The 18119-nt window shown below is 42.9% G+C and overlaps 1 long non-coding RNA gene across 1 annotated transcript; it reads right to left on the reverse strand.

Annotated features, from left to right (window-relative positions):
* Positions 1–6691: 6691 nt before the first annotated feature.
* On the reverse strand, positions 6692–17927 carry LOC109284022 (uncharacterized). The gene is made up of 2 exons (XR_009460872.1): positions 17857–17927; positions 6692–14912 (listed from the first exon to the last, which is right to left on the reverse strand). It is a non-coding gene; the product is annotated as an uncharacterized LOC109284022 (long non-coding RNA).
* Positions 17928–18119: the final 192 nt, after the last annotated feature.

Raw genomic sequence — 18119 nt, forward strand, 5'->3', positions numbered from 1 at the left:
TCTATTGTTAAGGCAAGACTGCATCCCATTTGATGTATACTGAGCGGTGGGGAGTTTTCTTCTCATGATGAAATAGGCCACATTAGCCGGGTTTTGAAAGCCAGAAGCAAAGGAGCTGGGACTGTTTCTCTCAAGGTTTCATCTTTGTCAAGTATAGGCTGTAATTGTTTGATGATTCTTCTAATCAGTTCCAATGTGGGGTGGTAGGTGACCAGTACGGATGTGAGATTACAGGGAGGTTTCTTTTTGTATTGTACTAAGTTCTTGCAGGGTATTTGGGTAGTTCTTTCAAAGACAGGGCATATTTTTCTACTGGAGAAATAGACCAGGTTCTCCAATTTCACGCACAGCTCTACCCACTGTTCTTAATAACTGCTGTACATGCTTCTCTCTCCAGACCTGATGAAGAATGCCTTGCATTCAAAAGCTTTTCTAACTTTATCCCAACCATACAGTTGGTCCAATAAAAGATATCACCCAAAAAAACTCTTTGCCTCTTGCATAATTTATGGATCATCATGGCTACAACATGACTCCAACACTACCAAATAACTCACTACCAAATAACTCCATAAGAAAGGCCTGATGCTGGAGGAAATCCATGAAGATAGAGTGGCAACACTGAGGGATGATGCCTCTGTAAAACACTGGGCAGCTGAATTTGAGCAAGGAAGAATGAGCACTGAGGATTAGCCAAGGTTAGATCACCCCAAAAGAGCCAACACATCCAGACCAAGTTCTACAAGCCAGCAACGAATGGCAGCAAAGCAACAGACACAAGCTCAAACAGCACCAGGTCATTGCTTGCTATCCACCCAAAATACCTGGTAATGAAAATGGTGCCACCAGAATGATGAGTGCTAATCAGAAGAGAAAATACCTCAACATTTCCAGGATGATTTAAAACAAACCCAGAAAAATTCATGAGCACGATTGTGACTTAGGCTGAGATAGGAATTTCATCACACTAACCATGAGATCAAACAACAGAAAACCTATGGGAAGTACACCCCCACCAAAGAAATTCAAGGAGATTGTCTCAGTCCATAAGTCTTGTAGTTGCTGTCATGCACACCCCAGATACTACTTCCATGTGCCAAATCTGGAAATACAGCAGGGAAGCTACTCATAAGTACGATAGGGATGTCCCTGAAGCAACCTCACCATAGCATTCCCAGCTTTGTTCCAGCAGGTGTAGTTGGGCAGGAAGTTCAAGAGCGGCCCTCCCTGGGAATGCCAGAAGATGATGTGGACACTGGAGCATTTGTGTTTGTAAACTGGTCAAATCTTGGTAGATCTCGCTTACCTGGATCCAGAGCCAACCTAATTGATTCATTCAGTAGATGTAGCTTTGAATGAGCCTACCTCACTTTGGGGTGGGATTTGACAAAGATGTCATGCTGGTTAATCGCACAAAGGAAGCATCTCAGGTCCCTGTCATTGAGAAGACTACCTACTTGGTGCGAGGAACAGTATTTGAACCCTGGGGATTTTTGTTCAGCCATGATGCCTGAAGCCCAATCTTGAGTAACTATAAAAGAGGGCGAAAAATACCTAGATGGAAAACTTTCTTGAAAAATACTGTTCTTTGGTAACAATTACCACATTTACCCAAAACCAAGATTACTTTGAATTTAAGACGACCTCCCAATAATTAGATTCTATACATGGAAAAATATAAATTACAATTTTAAAGATAATTTTCCATGTACAGAATCTAATTATTCAGGGGTCATCTTAAATTTGTCGCCCTTCCATCCCCTGCTTCTCAATGCTGCAGCAGGAAAAATAGTGGGGGTGGGGCATACGGCCAGACCCCCACCCCTTCCACCTGCTGCCCCCTTATTGCCACCCCCATACCTGCACCTGCACGCCACCCCCGGCCCACCCTCTCCAGCCACTTGCCCATCCTGCCACTTACCTTCTGCTGTGGCTCTGGCTCCAGGGCAGTCAGCAGTAGTGGCCCTTAGCCCCTGTCCCCAGCCTGACCCAGCCAGACAGAAGCAGCAGGAGCAGCTGGGTCAAGTCAGGGTTCGGGCCAGAGTTAGAGCTAGAGCAGAAGATAAGCAGCCATGAGGGCAAGTGACAGCCGGCAGGCTGCACGGTCTTCCCTGTGCTCCCCATGAGTTGCACATCCCGTGGTCTCCCCTACTTTCTCTCCCCCACTGTGTGGTGCCGTCACCACTCTCCCACCATGCAATCTTCGCTGTCCTCCCCCTGTCATGCACCACCCCACATACAGCACAAGCCACCCCAGACTGCAGCAGGTGGCTGCTCAGCTCTGGCTTTGTCTTGGGCCCAGACCCAGGGCTGCAGCAGCCACTTGCCCCAGCTGGTACTCAAATCCAAGACAAGGCATTTTTTCCTATGTTGATTGAGGAAAAAACCTCATCTTGGATTCAAGTAACTATAGTACTATTCTAAAAAAATGTAGCTTTAATCTTGAGTGCGTAAAAGACTTGGTTTCCATTCAGTCTTACAGCCATAGGCATCAAGGAGGACTGAATGGCAGGTGGGCCCACTCTGCACTTTATATCCTTAGTAGAGCAAGGGATGCAAGGACATTCAGGGCACAACTCCAATGGACACCCCTGACCAACAGATTAGTATCTTAAGTACTTGTAGCACATATGCTACATTCATATACAATCCCCACTGGAATGTAAATGAACACTTGCTCAAAAAAGAACCTGCAATGTATTTCACATGCATGTAAAGGAATTCAAGTTCAGAACATCCAGATAAACATTTATGTAAATTTTCCTTCCTGCTGTAAATGGATAGTTGACATCCTTCACCACTCATCTCTACCACTAGATTTCAGAGTAAGAAGGTGCATTATAAATAGTGTAGAAAAATGGTCTCTGCCATCTTGTCTAAAGTTACTAAATGATAATGTGCACGGGGCATGCCTACCATCTTGGCAAGCATTCATTTTTCATAGTAAAGGAAGGCAAGTGCATAAGGGAAAGGGACATAGATCCTGATCAACTTGAAGGTGTCAACAGACATGTTAAAATAAAGTTGCATTGACTGATGTAACACATTGATGTAACGCTGCCAGTATACTAGCTTCAGAAATTAAGAAATTGATGCTTTTATGTCCAGTCAAAAGAGCAGGTGTCATGATTTCTGCTATGTTTGACATTTTCTATAGTTTCTACTTAATCTCTGTATAGTACTCAATACTTTGCTTTCTAGGAGACAGACAGAATAAGTAGGACTCCCACACATAGGATAATACATTTGACGACAGCTGACCTAAGAAAAGAGATAGCAGAGATGAAAATTTCTTGACATTTTTATGAACTCATCATTTTTGCCATTTAATATATAAAAAGAAAAACCTATTTCTACTGATTGATCACTTTAATGAATAAATGTACTCGGTGATTTGGTGGTTTGAGTGGATTAAATTTCCCTTGCTAGCAAGAACTGGCCTTAAATGAAAGTGTTTTGATGGTTTGTTCATTTTTGCCCACCAAAAAAAGATAGAAAATCAGTCTGAATTTCAAACCACTTTGATCTCTGTGTATATTTTATAAACTATTACCTGTGCCCCTGTAGAGCAAAATCCAATTTGCAGAGCCTCGGATTGTGGGCTCAAGTAATTTTAAAAGTAAATTTTTCAAAATGTCACTGGTACATTGAGCAACACATGACTGCTTATAACTATAACCTCCTCCTCCTCATGCATAATACTTCCTTCATTTACTCAACAGAAATGACCTCCATCATCTTACCCCTTACATGTACCACACAGTATTAGAAAGGTACAGAGGAAAAGAAACAACTGGTCATGATAGTTGTTGGGCTGAAAGATCATTCAAAAGAGTTACTTGTCAGAACCTAAGCCAAAAAAAGAGGAAGGGCAACTGAGGACAGGATAATTTCTGAGAAGACTTCAGGAGAGGGCAATTTTTGGTTTGCATCTCTCTCTTGACTCAAAATCAATCTCAAAATCATAAAGCTCTTCTGCCATGTTACTCAGCTTAAGATTCTCACATCAGTGGCTCTTCTCGGCTTTGCATTTGGTTCTCTGTTCAATTCTGTGACAATCCTGTGGCATCACTCTACTGCATTCTGTGGTATCTTAATGCCAAAGTACCTTTTTCCTTGGGTATAGCTATTGGCAATTTCAAATAAATATATGTATGCACACATGTGTGCACATATACCCCTTCCCCCCATGCTCACACCAAAAAAACCACCAACTATACCAGGGGCAGGCAATTATTTCGGGCAGAGGGCCGCTTATTGAGTTTTGGCAAGCCATCGAGGGCCGCATGACAGGTAGTCAGGGGCAGCTAAATATTAAATTTTCTAAAATATTTAGGGCCCCTGCGGGCCAGCTAGAATGGCCTGCTGGGCCTTATCTGGCCTGCGGGCCACATTTTGCCCTGAAATATACCCACCTTCTTACAGAGGTAGATTCACACAAATGGATGAGTGAATCTGTATTTTTAACCACTTGAAGTTAAAGATAGTGCTATAAGAATGTTGCTCTTCTGTGAAAACATGTATTAGCTAAACCCCGCCCCCCCCAAAAAACCCAACCCCTTTCTATTCACTCTTTTATATTTTTAGCAGTTTTATTACTTTGCAGGTTAATGGCAATGTCCCATCAACCATTAAAAGTTGAATGCTACTGTGCTTGTGATTAAGCAAAATAAAAATAGACAGCAAAATTCAGGGGTATAACAACACTGTTATTTTTACTGACAGTAGCCGCTCCTAAGGACTTCACCGTGCATCAACCTCATAAAATAACCAGATACAATTTGCATCTTTATTCCTTTAGATACATGTTCCAAACATATCTTCCATCTGTTTTGTCTCTTACTCTCTATTCTGATTTTCCTCATTCAACATGTGAAACATCTCAAAACAGTGGGAGTTTTTGCAAGCCTTTGCTTATGGACAGGAGCTTGTTTGTGATATTTTGTTTTCTATTTTTCTTTTTACTTCTAAAGGCCCATCTTTGTAGAGATAATGTAGTTTTGATGCTATAAAAGAGGCTATTCTTCCAGTTTTATTTATGTTCCAGTGGGGTGTCATTGCAATGGGGGGGGGGCTACCCCCTAATACTGTAAAACAGAGGTGTCAAGCATACAGCTGGCAGGCCAGATTCGATCTGTGGAACCATTGCATCTGGCCTGCTGATAGTCTGGTGGGCCACCAGAAGTGTATGCCCTTGACTCTGCACTTCCAACCAGCCAGAGCTCCATGTTGCTGGGTAGCAGCATGGAGCTGAGGACATGAGTCAGCACAGAGCTGGAGGTTTATGTTGGTGCAGAGCCTAGAGCATGCAGCAGCGTGGCACTCTGGCCAGGCAGTAGCATGGACCCATGTTTGGGCAGCAGGATGGAGTTGGGACCAGAGGTGTGTGGCTACAGAATGTTGTGTTTGGGCAGCAGAACATACCTAGGGGGCTGCCACCCATAGCCCTATTCATGTCTACACTACTGCATACTCCCAGCTCCAAGCCATGGCCTGAATCTGGCTTCATTCAGGTGCACATCCCGAGCTCCGTGCTGCTGCTCGGCCATAGCTCCTGGATCCACACAGATGCATGCCCCTGGCTCCGCACTGCCAGAATGCAGCCTCATGCAGCCACAAAACCCCAAACCCATATTGCCACCTGAATGTGGCCTCACGAATTGGAGCTGGGAGGAGCCTTTGCAGTCTGGATCTGGCATGGGGACCCAAGTTTGACACCCCTGCAATAAAAGATGGTGAGACAAGTGACTGGAGGGGAGCAGCTGGTAGAAGTGGACAGCGCTATGAAAGACAGGTTGGCATAAGCACCTTGCAGAGTGGCAGGCTGTAGGAGCATGAAGCCCGCTCGTGAAGAAGGAGGAAGCCCTGATGCTTCTTGGAGGAAAAACCAGCAGAGCAGCCAGCCTGCTGATTAGCCAGCAACAGCAAGCCGCTGAGCCTAATTCTGGGATGTGAGGGGATCAGGTGACTGGAAGGGCTATATAGGCCTGATCTTCTGGTAGGAGCTCTACTGAGCAGCCCATAGAGAGAAAATCCTTTTGTTCTATAGTTGTTTCTCTTTGATTCTGTGTTGCAATCATGAAGTTTAGGAGTGGCTAAAGGGGAGGTGGAGGACCCACTGGATGCCAGGAGGTATCCTGCATTTTGTTAGTTGCAGGCTTAGGGCCTTTGTAAGGTAGGGCCAGGGACCCAGAGCATGCTGGAAGGGACAGGTACCCAGCTGTGGGCTAAGACCCTGGAGCAGAGAGGGAGAGCCAAGGGACTTGGAGCTGAGATTGAGAGATGGGGAAACTAGATTGGCTGGGCCAGTCACAAGTACTGAGCCTTGCTCAAGGCAGGGACTGGGGCCAGAATACGGCCATCCGATGATGAGCAAGGCAGAGTAAAGCACCCAGGTTTTATTCTGGTTATCTGAGGGCAGCCTTACAAATTCATATAAACCACCAATGAGTGGCAGGTAGTGTCAGGGCAGTAGCCTCAGAAACCAGAGTGGGTGGGACAGGGTTGAAGTGGCCGCTAGGAGGTGCTATGGCTGGCCTCCAGAGGCAGATGTTGCCACCACCATTATTTTCTGCCATGTCAAAAGGAATTCAAAGCTACTTTGCAAAGTATCAGATGGTTGGCCTAGCGGAGTCAGTGACATGGATTGTATCTACCATGTCAGCAGAAAAGGATTCCTAGTGAAGACTGATAAGTACGACTGCTCTTTTATTACTGATTCAGTTAACAAGTTTTTTAAACTTAAGAAGCTGCAATGTTAGTTGTGTCACAAAGCCCTTGATATTTTAAAGAAAGATGTAAACAGAGCAATTGAGCCAGTTTACTATATAATTATACTGTATGATCACAGTAGTGTAGGCAACTGCCACCCTGAAGAACCTCACCTGGGACCATTTAGGATATTGTCCACAAAGAGGAGGTACTTCTGAGAGCAGCATCACCTAACTGGCTAGGTAATATAGGCTGAGACGGTACAGTTATCTCCAAGGCTGCTTTTGTGTATTGGGAATTAGTTGGGCAGCACAATAGTGATGAAATTCAAAGATGAAGTGCTCATTGAGTACTTAACTACTTTACTGTGAAACCAAAGAACCTATTGCATTCAAAGGCACATGTGATTGCTACATTAAAGTGCCATCTCTTCCACTTTCCCTGTTTTGTCTGTTGACTCAAAAGGAGATTTTTTTCTCACAGTACCCCTTAAACTCAAACGTAAACTAAAAAGGAAGATCATTTACTAGAGCCCTTTGATACTCACCTGTAACCCTTGTATAGATTGATAGTGATATCAAACCTTCTCTCAAATATATACTAACCTTGAGGACATCAAGACAAGGTAAAACTGCCATCACTTACATTAAACTAACAAGAGAATTTTGAGCCAATTGGGTATCACAACAGCTTAGAGCAGAGCTGAACTTGACCCTTTGTCACTGGAGCTCCCAAGTCATCCAAGAAGGAACATCAATATGTTTGAGACTGTACACTGCTTTGTGTGCTGGCAACTTAACTAAATCCCTACTCTAAGGGCAACGTTGAGGGCATCTTTTCTTCCTTGGGCACACGTAGAGCATTGGAAAGATGTTCTGTTACAAAAATTTTGCGACAAGCTGCCATCCTCTCCTGCAGGGCAAATCCAGGAGTCTGCTGTTGAAGACAAGCCATCAGAGTCTGCCTCAGGTGCTGACAGCACTTCTTTAACACATTCACTTCTCGAACACAAGCCTCATTCTCAGCAACAGCTGCTACAACTCGAGCTGTTACTGATCAGGCTAAAAGGCAAAAGCAATCTTGTCAGAAACAACGTGGCCTGGCGTGTCTGTGGGCAGAGGGCTAGATCATCTTGTCTGTTAACTATGTACTCTAGTGCAGTGATCCAAATATGCTTCTACATAGGCCTGAGGAAGACCAATTGATCTTTTTGGAAGCAGAAAAGGAGGATGTATGATGATCCAGCTACACTTGCTTTTATATATCCAATCTGCCTGCCATCTAGTGTATGTTCAGAATGCATTTTCAGCACAACATAGGCTACCTAGTCACGGAACAAAGAACAATCCCAATCTCAGCTAACATGGACCATTACTGACAATGTATGTTGAAAAAATCTCATCATTTTCATCACAGGAATCTGTATTATGTAAATACTGCATGCCCCAAAGAACATCACTGCAACTGAATCGCTGCTGGCATGATTGTGTTTGTTTTCATAGACATAGATGGCAAAAATGGCATTTAGTTTGCTCTCTCTAAAGAGAAAAAACAATTTATATTTTTACAGTCAAGTTCTTCTCATTCACAAGTGATAAACTACACATTTGGGGGGTACTTTAAAATTAGTAGAATTACACAAAAAAACCAACCTGTTATTTATTTATTTTGAAGTAGCATCTGTGTGCCCTGGTTAGGGGACAGAATCCTTTGTGGTAGGTGTTGTATGAACACATTGAAAAATGGTCCTTGCCACAAAATGTTTATGTGGCCAATCAGTATAGCAGTTACACCAAGTATAAATTTGGTCCCTTGTGGGCACGTGTACACAAAACACTGACTGTGCATTAGTCGAATAATACTGTGCAGTAGCATGTCACAGCACAGAAAGTGCTAATATGCTACTGCAGAGTATTATTAGGCTACTGCACAGTAGTGTCACTTAAAAGATGTTTGCTGGTGCTATTGCATAGTAACTCTGGTTACTATGCATTTATTTAGAGCTTGCTAATACAAGTACTAAATAAATGTGCAGTAACGACTGCACAGTAGTAGCATCTCATGTACACATGCGCTGTGAAATTAACATTGGCCACAATTCTTTACTGCTACTTATTCATCCAACTTATTGATGGGGTGGGGGAGGAATAATTTGGCCTCAGAGAGATGAGAGAAAAAGGTAGCAGAATACAAATCTTCTGATTCCAGGCATCTAGACTTTTTACATTTTTCTTCCTGAAGGGAGGTGTTTCTGAGAGAATCATTCACTAGCTAGTGAATTCACTTTCCCTTTCCTAACTTATCTTTGTTACTCTTTCAAATCTTTTTTTAAAAAAATCAAGTAAAATACTATTTTGAAATCATTTTTGTTGAAAATTGGTGATGGTCCTAAATTAGAACCTCCCATCTGTAAGTACATATGCTTTGGGCCAAAATCACCTGAAAATAAAAGATTTTTTGACTGAGCAAATCCAAACTCTGATCTAGATTTATCTCTGTTACTGAAGCTCAAAACATGAGCCACAAGCAATTTGGGAACCAAAAGGCAGACAATTCTCCACTCCCTCTACTGGAAACTGAGAGGAAAGAAGAAAAAAAAATGAAATAGTTCAGGGTTTTCTAGGAGATATCTTAATAGGGTAAAAGCATCCTATTACCTAGCTAGCATCAGTGGATTTAAGCTGATGCTTAAGTGCTTTGCTGAATAGAAAGACAAGGTTCTTTGGGTGAATCTGATATCTGTTATTAGACTAACTTAAATAGTTGGTAAACAATTATTAAGCAAGCTTTCGGGTTCAAAAACCCATCATCATAGAGGCACACAGAGGAGAAGAGCAGCTGCCTCAGGAATGAGACAGATCTCACTTGTTCTCTTTTTCGTGCCCCACTATCATGGTGGTGAGCTGTCGAGAGGAAGGAGCTGTCCCTTCACATGTGTTTAAGACAATGATTCTCAGCCTTGATGCCATGAGATCCTTTTAAGAGAGCTACAAAATATTAGCACTCTTGAACAGGCAAATATCTACATGATTCACAAGATTAACACAAAGGCTGCAACCAGAGCAGTATGTGGCACTGCAGATCCATCTGCAGCACCACACACTGCACATTCAGGCATTTCCTGTGCTGTTATCTTGCAGTGTGGGGGGTTTGGGTTTTTTTTGTTTTTTTTGTTTTGGGGGGGGGGGGGGTTGACCCTGGGAGATCTCAGGGTCAAAAAAACCCCCATGTGGAATAAAAGTGGGGTGGCGCATGTGGCTGCAGCGTGCACCACCCAAAACCAGAGCCTGGCCTGCTGGAGCTGTGCTCTGGCTGTTGGCCAGGCTCCAAGCTCCAGGAGGGCCATGGCTGCAGCTTCCCTGGCCTCCAGAACCTCAGGTAAGGCCAGTGGCTGGCCCCAGCCTCCCCTACCCAACCCGGGGTAATCTGCTGCACGCCAGAGGGCACCTGGCATGGGTGTTCCCCAGGGACAAGCAGCAGCAGCACAAGATGTTCTCCTGCTTCTTGTTCCCAGGGAATCAAATGCTTGTACTCATCTGGATGCAGCCAGAGATTTCAAATAGGAGTCCATAGTGTCAAAAACACTCTGCCTGTTTTGGTCTTTAAGTTCTTTGCAAGAGAAGAATTCTTCTGTATTTTTTTTCTGTAGTAAGAAATGAGTGAAAGCAAAGAGCTGGCCTTTTCTGAGGGATGCCTCAAGTATGAAAAAGTTGAGAACCACTGGCTTAAGCTAAACTCACCGGCTCTTCAAATAGCAGCACCTCTGAGTCACAACCTAAAAAAACCCCAAGAAACAAAACAAAAATAACCTCTTCAAACTAAGAGTCATTTGATTAGGACCTAGTGGGAAACGAAACAAAAAGAGAAAGGATGTTGAACTTACATAATTTAAAATAGTATTTTTAAGTTTATCTGGTTGCAGCCTGGATCATATAGTTTGACAATAGTAATGATTTGACTGTTACATAGACTTGGGGCTAGAAGCTCCACTATGCAGTACAGAACTGACCAAATGGGAGGAAAATCTGGTGGAATAGAAGTGGAACTCTCAAGGAACAGAGGAAAGATTGATATGGGCTAAGCAATCCCTCAGATTCATTCACATGGATATAGGAAACCAAGGAAACATGTGGCGCATTAGATTAGAAAGGATTAGATTTAGGAAAGTGTTGTTTTGTTTGATGGCTTTCTGGAGAACCCGCCTAAATTTACAGCAAAAAGGTCTGTGGAAGTAAATATTGTTCAGAACAGTAGCATTTCCTACTCCTTACCTTTTAGTCCCAAATTTGCACCCCTTTTCAGCAGCAGCAGTCCCTTGATACAAGGGTGATTGTCTTCCAGTAAATAGGAGAGTCATCAGTGAGTTCAGAGGTGAGTGAGGAGGCCAACCTGAGATCCATGTGTTTGATTACAGATGTAGCTGAGTAAAAGGAGTAGATCCTGGTGATGTCAGGTCACAAATCTTTCCCTTCATGTCTCTCATCTACCCACTTCTATAGAAAGGTGAGTTTGCTCAAAATGATTGATGCCTCATCATATATCATGAAGCCACTGACGATAATTCAGTGCTTGAGTCTCTTAGGTACTGATCTTAATATCGCATTTCTTCAGATGGGCTTTCAAGATGTCCTTGGATCTCTTCTTTTGTCCACTTCTAAAGCAGTGGCCCCTGGTGAACTGGGAGTATAGAACCTGTTTTGGGAGCTGATTGTCAAGCAACTTTAGGACACATCCTGTCCAATGCAGGGGGTACTATATAAATATGGCTTACATGCTAGTGGCATTTGCTAGAGGCAGAATGCTGGCATTTGTTCTTCTGTCCTTTCAACTGATCTTGAGGATTTTCTAAAGACATCACTGATGGTAACATTTCAAAGCTTTCAGGTGTTTCTAATATATCATGCAACTTTCACACGCATACAACAGGGTAGGGATGACAACGGCCTGGTAGATGGGAAGTTTTGTTTGGGTCCTGATGTCATGATCATCAAAGACACAATTTTGGAAACATCCAAAGGCAGTACTGGCTGATTCTTCCAGATTTTATTTACACCCTCTGCAGAGGAAATAGGAAAGCACATGTATAGCAGGAGGACCAATAGCAGGCTGGTTATGAAGACACCTGTGCCACCAGTGTTGAAAAGAGCAAGCCTGAAAGTCACACAGGAAGATTATCCTTCAGAACACATATGCATTTCTTGTGCATCCCCACATTTTAATGACTTTAAACAAAGATTTAGGATCTCATGCATAATGTGATTTTGTAAGTAAGGACTGAATCTCATAATTCATAGGTATAAGAGGCCAACTGAAGGTTGCATACATGGCCTTCATTTTGGCTCTGTATGTTTGCATGTTTTGTGTGTATTTTTGTAGACTTCCAACAAAATAAAACTGAAAAAAATACAGTGGCCTCAGACTGACAACCATGTGGGTTATCAGCAGGGTGAACCTGTTGGATCCATCACACAGAACTCTGCCACCTGAAATAAGTGTCACCCTTGTTTCACTTTTGAAATGGAAGGAGTAGCTCTATTAGCTGCTAACAAGATACTTTTATCTTCTCTGAATCAGGCAGAAGACCCAATTGAACACACTTACTCAGGTAAAAAAAAAAAATGAGACTTGAGCAATGACCCCTTGCTGCAACACCCAAATATTAACTCTTTGCTCAGATATGGAGAGAAGCTGCTGATCTTTGTTATTTATACAGTCTGGATTAGAAAGATTACAGTGCATCAGTGGCAAGTAATAACAAAATAGTTGTTGTAGTTGTTAAAATAATGTAACAAATAGCATAAGCATCTACAGAGCAAATCCTGCTCCTTCCATTTCCCCACGGACACATAAGACTGAATAGGCAGACCAATTCCATTGTACAAAAAAGGAATGATGTAAATAAATACATGAATATATACATGAAAAAAATACATAAATAAGCAAAGGGAACTAGTTCACCTGTGTTCTGCAATGGGTTCGTTGTCTGAGAGCATAGAAAGGAGGTAGGCTGGAGAAGGAGTGGAGCCAGGTGATCTTGGATTATGTATATCTACCACCTGAACTCTCATGCAGAGGAAAAGTGTGTGTGCCTTGACCATCACTGATGCATTCATAAAAGTGGGGGGGGGGGGGGGAGCCCCAGCTGTAACTGCAGTGGAGCTGGGTGTAGGTCAGAACATTTTCCCCATTTGTGTGAAATGCACAATATAAATATATTCTTCTGCAATACCTTCTCTAGTGTGCAATGCACAGTATATCTGATTTATAATAAAACCAGTAACATTTAGCACAGATCAACTGATTAGAGAAACATTGTCTGGTTTTGTTATTTTTTCAAAGCTTCAGACAATTAAGAAAAAACTATCTTGGGACTTACAGTTACATTGAAAAAATCATGGTGCAGCTGTGTGTCATCTTGCTCTTAAGATTGTCTGGCATGTAAAGCTCATTTTAACAGTTACCAATGTGACATAACATAAAGCTGTCAGGCTTTCTCCAAAGGACAGTCATCCACTTCATGTTTCAAGTGCCAAATTAATTATATTTGACATTTAATTTATAACCTAAGGTATTTTAGATTTAAAACATGACTCTGATAACAGCAGATTAGAGCAGTGTTCCATTTGACAGAATCAATTTTTCAAGTAATTTTCATTGTGAATGAGGGTCTTGATACTGATTTTTGCGTATCAAAGCATGTATACAGGACACTGATACCTCTAAGCAAAGTACACTAAGACCTCCTCCACCTCCTCCCCTTCCCATCCTGTTGTGATTATTTTGTAATTTTAGTCAAGTTTCTTTTGCAGCCTCAATCACAAAGCTCCATCTACTGGAACAATGGGAGAACTGTACATGAGTGAATATAGAATTACCGTACAAATACTAGTCAAAAGTAAAACACCAAAAGAGCTGCAGGCAGGTATGTGTATGTATATAATAGCTAAAGCTTATCCTTGCAAGAACTCTGCAAGCTTTGGGGAAGAAGGAGAAAGGACAAGAATTAACTCTTATAAATCTTTTCATCGGGATAAAATCATTACTACTGTAATAATAGTGTGCAATTTACAGTAATGTTGATAGTATTAATGGTTTACATGCTAAAAGATCCAAAGCACTTGAAAAATTAAAAAACATACAAAATAAATATATACATTCAAGTACAGATGGATGGACTATTATATGCTGTTATGCTGAAGCTTCAAGAACCCTGCACTGCTTCTTCACACAGCAAGTGGATCAATGGAATGTAATTGGAGTGCTGGTATTTTAAAAACAGCTGCAACAGAGATGCTGCAGCAGAGACCAAATTTAAAGAGTTTAAAGTTTACATTTCAGACCAAAAGAAAACAATTTTCCAAATCAAAATGCAGTTGTTAAAAAAATTGCTGTGAGCATTTGTACAAAGAGTGAAATGGCAGGGTTCAGCAAAACCTGAAAATTCTAGTCATCATTTTAAGGTTGCTCCATAGTCACAAAGAGTATCTGTGGCTATTTTTTAGACCTTCTGCCACTGTCACAAAAGCAATTTTAGCATTATGTTCAGTTGAGCTTTTGAAATATAAAACCGGTTGCTCACCAGATGCATCTTTCTTAGGCGACATAAATCTAAACAGGCAGCCATGAGGCAGCATGGCAGGATATCGAAATTCCTGAACACAGGCCCCTCTAGAGTCGATACGCTTTTTGGCTGAAAGTTTGATATTTGATACAACCTGAGTCAAAGGCTATGCTTCTTTTTGGCAAATAAGCCACAACTTTTGGATCACTAAGTGTATCTCTAACGTTTATGATCTTATCAAATGTAGGGCACATTGCGCTGCAGAAGACTGTATATTACCTGGATAATAACAGATTCCATAAAATACATTATCTATAATACATGTAAAAGACAGTAATGGCCTGTGGGAAACTGCTGCCATGTTTTTCCTATACCTTGCAGATTTTTTTTTTTTCTTTTTGTAGTTGTAACATCATCACTGGAAAATACAATATTTCTTAAATAATGAGAAAAAAATTCAAGACAGCTTTATGACATCTTAAGGGATTGAAGGATATCATGTAAATAAACTAATTTATACTTTGCAACAGACAGTTTTGGCTCAGTTACCTTTGAAATCATATTCCATCAATCAGGGCTCCAGCGATCATAATGCTGAAAGCAAATTCTGTTAGGGCTGCAGTGTTGTTGTAGCCAACAGCTTAAAAAATGAATGAGAGAAGAGGCAAGAAAAATATTCATCTCTCATAAATAAATTGTACCTTGAAAAGTATTTACAACGAATCTCTTGCTTTTTATTATTCCTCTAGCAAATCATAACCTGACTAAAATATAAACAAGCATGGTGGTAGATACTAGATGGACACTATATGTGTTCCAGATAAAAAAAAGTTTTCTTGTTAACTCTTGTGCTGTTCCTCAATTATGTACATCACAAGATAGCACAGAGGTGCAGATGTATTCTGATGGCCCCTTCTTACAACCAGGATGACTGCTGCTCTGCACTGGTGAAATAGATGTCATGCTAGCTACTCAAGTCTCTTAAATTCTTATCCCAAATATTTGCTTTCATATTATTTCACTTGGATTAAAAATTAAGGGACAGATTTAAACAACAAAAAAAGTATAGAAACAGAATATTAAAACAAGGAGGTAAAAAAAACCAAAACCCCATGCCCCTCCAAATTAAACAGCAATCTATCTTCCACCTGCTTCCTTGCTTCTGCCCAAGAAGAGCACCTCACCTGGCCCAATCCAACCTCATGGCCTAATCCACGTTCAATAAAAGAAAACCATTCCCCCTATATTCCTTCCCAGCTCTACCTACACCTAATCCCCTGCCTCACAGTTCCTCCACCCCCTTATTCCCACCCCCCCCCAAGTTGTAACCTCCTCTCACAAAGGACATATGGCTGTTCCCCATATCACTCCATATCCCCTTCTCAAGGAAATGCTTGGTTCAGTTAAGGTGGGGAGGGGAGCACTGGTCACTTCTGAACATTAGCAGTGCTATGGAGAGGCTATCTACTTTCTGTTTGCCCAGTGCCTTGGACAATGGGGTAGGAAGAAACCCTGGCCCTATTAAAATAAATGCATGTGTTTTTAATGTCCTGTGGCAGCGACCCAATAGGCTGACAGGCTGCAGATTAAACATTTATGTATGTATTTAATTATTATTTAGATGTATATGCCCTCCCCTGCCCACAAAGACTCAGAGCAGCTAAATACAGTAGATCCCTGGATACTAGGTTCCTTACCCCACTGCAAAGATAAGGGTTTTATGAACTAACTGAAGGTATATATAGCTCCAGGAAACAAATGAAGGGCTTGCTTCATATTCAGCATCCCACTGCAAATGAAGTAGGTTGCAAGCCATCCCCTAGGAACTTATATAAACACATTCTGGAAAGAAGATGGCTCCCTGAGCTGCAAACTTCCCCGTTACCTGCTGTTTTTTTATGTTTCCTTTACCTAAATCATTGCAATGCAGTGAATACATCAGATCAGTAACTGGTCTCTTTGCATGCACAGAACTGCAGCCTGGGGGGACAATGTGACTTGGGCAATGACCTTAGCATCTTTGAGAGGATGAAGGGGCAGGAAGGAGCAGGGAATGAGAGCTTTAAGGTTGCTTAGCTGACTTGCTGTGCCCAAGTCGCACTGTGAGCACTTAGGCCCTTCATTACATCTGGCCCTCAAGCTACAAATAGACGTTGCCAAATGGAGTGATCCAGCTGTGCCAGTGTCATGGCACAGCTGATTCACTTCACTGCGCAAAACACATCACCCCTTGTCCTGCCCTTGGTGGTGCAGGACAAGGGGCAATGTGATCTCCCTGCTTTCCCAGACCTGCAGGACTGGCTGAGCAGGGAAACACTTTTCCCCACTGCTTCAGAACCACGGTGCAGGTCTGGAGTGGCAGAGAAAGTGCTACAAGGTGATGGTGCAAGATGGAAAGCATAAAAAAGCAGTAGTCTATAACTTCCCTTTGTTTCACCATTGATTTTCCTATCATGTGGTGCAACAAAAGTTCAGGACATCTGTTTGCTCCACATTTGTGTTGCCTCAAAAATTGTCCAGGTGTCACAAATGAGAAATCAGGAGATGCATGTTTCTACCTTCAGTCTAGTTTATGACCTGGCCTCAGTCTTCCACATCCCCATACAAACTATGAGAAGCTCTGGCATCACCCCTGGCACTGCACCTCCTGGTGGACCTTGTTACACCTTACACCAGGGGTAGGCAAGATGCGGCCCGCCAAGCCATTCTATCCGGCCTGCGGGGCCCCTAAAAAATTTAGAAAATTAATATTTATCTGGCCTGGCTACCTGTCATGCAGCCCTCAATGGCTTGCCAAAACTCAGTAAGCAGCCCTCCGCCCTAAATAATTGCCTGCCCCTGCCTTACAGTGAGCCACACAAAGTCAGCTTGACTGGCTTGGTGCTAGCTTGGAGTTTAGAGCAGCCATACCTTCAACTTGGGCGCAACACTTTAATGAACCAGGAGCTGGGTTGGGGGGAGCAAGAAATACACCAGCCCTGGAGTGGTGTAGTTTTGAGGTGCATCAGGGGCATTTTTACACATGCTCCAGGAGCTTTAATTATGGAGCTCTGCTCATTAAAAGTACCTGTGCATCACATGTATCAGCATCCCCATGCTGAAAAAAATGGCTGCTGGGCGCTTTGAACTCAAGCTCATCAAATGTTTTCTTTCAAAACACCCCGCTGCCATCTTTTCAGCTCAGGGACACTGCTAACCGTGACACGGAAAGCTGCTGGAACCATGTCACTTTCCCTGCTCCAGCACAGAAGTAGGCTGCCTGCGCAGCTATAGGAGTGTTTTAAGGTGTCCACATGCGGGCATCTAAGGGCTAAGAGCTCCAGGAGGCACCCAAAATTACCCTGCAACACGGCCCCATTACCTCCAGAACCATTTCCCAGGCAGAGATGCCCACTGGGCCCCTCCATGTGAAGGCTGGGGGTGCACCTTGGAGACAAACAGACTCAAAGCTGCAACAGCCTGGGTAAGCAGGGGCTCTTGCACCTCCTGCCCCACCCTCCAGTGCAAAGAAACCAGGTCCCACCTCCCATTCTTGCAATGCCTGGGGCCACACCTGCCCAGCTAACCCGCACTCTTTCCCAAACCTGGCCAACGCCCAGCTTCGTTCCGAATAAGCACGGAGTGCCTCCAGCAAGGCAAGTTATGCAAGGGGCTGGGCCACTGGAATGCGGGGCGGGGCTGTGACGTAGGAGGGACTTGGCCCGCACAGGGCGCGGAGAGGGGAGGGACGCTCTCCTCCCGGCCGGACCTTACGTCACAAATAGAAGGCGTGGCCTGATTAACATAAAGCCGTCGCGCTTTGCCAGTCCATTTTTCACACAATGCGGCACTTTTCTCTCAGCGCATG

Source organism: Alligator mississippiensis, chromosome 3 (assembly GCF_030867095.1).
Source record: "Alligator mississippiensis isolate rAllMis1 chromosome 3, rAllMis1, whole genome shotgun sequence".
Classification (NCBI taxonomy): Eukaryota; Metazoa; Chordata; order Crocodylia; family Alligatoridae; genus Alligator; species Alligator mississippiensis.